Below are 3,747 nucleotides of genomic sequence, written 5' to 3' on the forward strand. Positions count from 1 at the left end.
TTCTGGGGGGAAAAAAAGATGAGAAAGAAATAAAAGCTTTCTAGATACAAAGAACTGAAGAAAGGAATAAGACCCATTCCTTTCCAGAAATATGAGTGTGTAGAGGGAGGGTCAGAGTGACACAGGTGAACGTAATTAAATGCAAATGAGTGGTCCTAACTCTTATAAATAGTGGTGAAATGCCTGGGGCATTTGACCGGTTAATCACATCCATTTTGGAACAGACCAGGATGGTGCTTCCTGGAGAGCGGGACTTGACAAGCTGATGTGAAAGGTGGAAGAATTCCCGTCTGATGCAAAAGAGGGGTGTAGATGCAGGGCAGCATTCATCAATCAAAGTCTTCAGTGCAAGGTTAGGAGAGGAAATTAGAGACGAAGAAAAGCTGAGCAAGAAGAGGAGATGGAAAGCCTGCTGAGGGAAGGAACAATGTCTCTATACTTCTTTAAAATCCCCACAATGTCTAGCACAGTGTCCAGAGCATGGAGAATATTCTGGAAATATCTGTTGACTGATTTTTGGCTGGATGATTTAAGCAGTGAGAAGCAACATGCATGCAAGTCAGTTAATAAATAATAAAAAAGTTCGCAGACCACATTTGTAAAAGATGATAGATTTTTATTTTCAGGAAATGCAACATCATCATCTTAAGCATTGTTGTTTTATTTCCCTTTCACTAGAGGTTTTTGTTAGGAGGTAAAATTTCATATACTTCATAATTAGCACACACAGCAGTATCTGATTTTAATGTTGTACCTCTGATCAAATTTTATTAAGTTGCCTTTGAAGTTGGTTTATATTTTTCCTTGACTGAATTTGTAGACCTTTCATTGCAAAATGTGGTTTCTTATAGCATGTTTTAGTATTACACACTTTGGTTTGAGTTCTATTTTCAGATTTCAAAAATATGAATTGCATTAAGTGATATAATGTAAAGTGAATTTAATGATGTTTTGAATTTTATGGAATTTTTATGTGTCATCCCTGGGCTGTCAGCACAAGATAGCACCTGCCCCCACTCCATTACTGAGGATTTACTCGGACGGGCCTAAATATAGCAGTAGATACAGCATTGGACTCTCTCCAATGCCCACACACTGACTAGAATCGCAGCGTGGGCATGGCCCCTTCTTCTGACAACCCAGGGCAGTATAAATGGCCTTCTCCGTCCCTTTGACACTACATCCTTTTGAACACCTGTCAAGTGTCCTTGATCATTCCATCTGTTTAGTTCCCATCAAATTATTTTGTTTCACACAGTCCCTCTTCCAATGTCTCAGGGACATATTCTAAATGGGATTCAAAGGTCTGCAAAGACAGTTTGTGTGAATTCTTCCCATTGGAACATCTGGAGCTTCCACCATAGGTCGAATAGCAGTCCCCACTGCTGTCCCCATTGCATTCGCCATTTCTCTGAGTGTGTGCCTGGACTTCGGATGTCTGGGTGGCCTACATCTGATGCTGTCCATCCCTCTTCTCCACAAAGATTTTGGTAATTTTAGAAAGCTGATGCCTGTGGTAAGTGAGCTTAAAGCACATCACCCATGCACCCTCATTTTCACACACATCCCTGGAGAGACGGAGTAACTAAGAGCCTCTGATGCTAATGGCATTCTAATTCTTTTTTCACATGAACATATTTTAAGTACATTAAATCTTCCCAAAAACATAAGACAGCCTGTACAATCTCTTAATTTTGGCCTTTCTACCATTTGTCGTACTCTGGTTTAACAGTAGAATCTGAGTGTCAATAGCCAATCCCATTCACCAGTTCTTAAGTATATCACTGTCATTTTTCCCAAATGAATCAAATGACTCAATTCTTAGGTATAGTAGTTTAGCAAATTAATCTTGAATGAGCCCCTGAAAATGTAATTTAAGTTTCCCCAAGTCCCACCAACCTATGGATAAAAATGAGCACTTATTTAGAGCAATAACTTAAACTTCAGTGCTCCTTGTCCCTGACTGCAGTTTCAGCCACCTTGTAAGTTTTTCCCCAGGTATTTCTGGGAGACCCCGGAAATACCTTACTGGTGGTGGTGCCACCCCCACCCTACACTCCACCCCCCACCCCCGGGAACTGCTCTCTCTTCCACTGTTCTACTGGGCTCCTCTAACTTGATGCTTGTGGGTGCTACAGTCTCTCCAGCTGCCCTTTCACCAACAGTGGTTCTCCACTGGTAGCACTACTGCTCGGCCAGGCCCACTGGGCTTTGTTGTGGCCATGTCTCCCTGTGCTGCCTTTGTCTGAGTTCTCCTCCTCCTCACCACGCCATGCTTCTAAGTGTACCTCTCCTCCAAGGAGGTTCAGCAGGTTTCCACCAGTGGCCTCCACTCATCTTCCAGGGGTCACCACTAATGCAGTGAGCCACTAAACAACAACACAGTGTGAGTGTGCATGTGTGCATGTGTGCAAGTGTATGTGTTTCTGATGAGGGTTGGGATGGCAGTATGTGGAAAGAATGACTTTCTCACCCCTTTGTGTCACACGCTGTTTGGAATCTTCCAAAGTAAAATGCTTGTGCCTCATTCTTTGTAGAGAATTCAGTAAAATAGCTCTTTTAATACCACTTTAGTCTCTCTAGGCTCCATCCATCTGTCTGTCTATATGTCTTCCTATCTACCTACCTATCTATCTTGCCTGGGCGTGAACCTATTTGAGGAATTAACAGGTTCCTCATTGTACTTAGAACTACTCTTGTCCAATGAATGAGGACTTGTTACTGGATTGAACTCCCTCCTTCTTTCCTTAGAATAGGTTCTGTCTCATGCAGCATCTCGGCACCCTTGCAAGAGACTTCAGTTGAATTTGTCCCACCAATCCCTTAGACACCCCTGACATGGCTGTACACTACCAGAGGACACCACCTGTGCCCCCGCTGAGAGCCCTGAAGAGAGACATGTACAGAATGGGGAAGGTTTGACAGAGGAGGTGATGTGTGATCTTGATCCTGAAGGTTAAGTTAAGAGTCTTCCAGGCAGAGAAGAAAGGGCAGGACATTCTAGATAGAGAAAACTAATTTTCAAGGCAGAAAAGTTTATGGAAGACAGAGTGAGTGATGATGTAAAGGTCAGTATAACAAGAATGTATACTATGGAAGAAAAATTGGCTTGTAATGTTGTTTAGAGCTAAATCATGCTAAGAATTTGCATGGGCAAATTTTAACCTATGAGTAACTGGGGCTAAGAGGCTTGAGAAGGATAGTATTATGATTATATCTGTATTTTAGAAAAATGACACTGACACATGCAGAGGACAGGCTGAAAGGGAAGGGAGCTAAGGAAACCCAATGGGGTTACCCTAGTGAGAAAGTCAGAAGCATGAGCTAAAACAGTGGTGAGGTATCCAGAGAGGAAGGAGCAGATTGAGGAATAATTCAGGAGTAGAATCAACATTATTAATCAATTATTAAATATTCAAGTGAGGGAGAAAGAAGTGACCCCAACATTTCTAATTTGACCCTGAATGTGTATGAGAAACTTTGTGTGAAAGTGTTCACTATTTTCAGTTTCCCCACCAGCCTTTGTCTTCTAAAGAACTTTGAGCTAAACTGAGTAAAAAAATTACTTATATACCATAAAGGAAGAAAACTAACATTCCTTGATCACCTACTAAGTGCATCAGGCTAAACACTCACATTCAGCCCTCACAAAAAAACCCTGTGAAGCAGATGTTATTATTCTCTTTTTATAGAATGAGAAACTGACATACAGAAAAATTTAACTTACCCAAGGTTACACAGTAAATG

The sequence above is a fragment of the Choloepus didactylus genome, chromosome 9, assembly GCF_015220235.1.
Source record: "Choloepus didactylus isolate mChoDid1 chromosome 9, mChoDid1.pri, whole genome shotgun sequence".
NCBI classification, from domain to species: domain Eukaryota; kingdom Metazoa; phylum Chordata; class Mammalia; order Pilosa; family Megalonychidae; genus Choloepus; species Choloepus didactylus.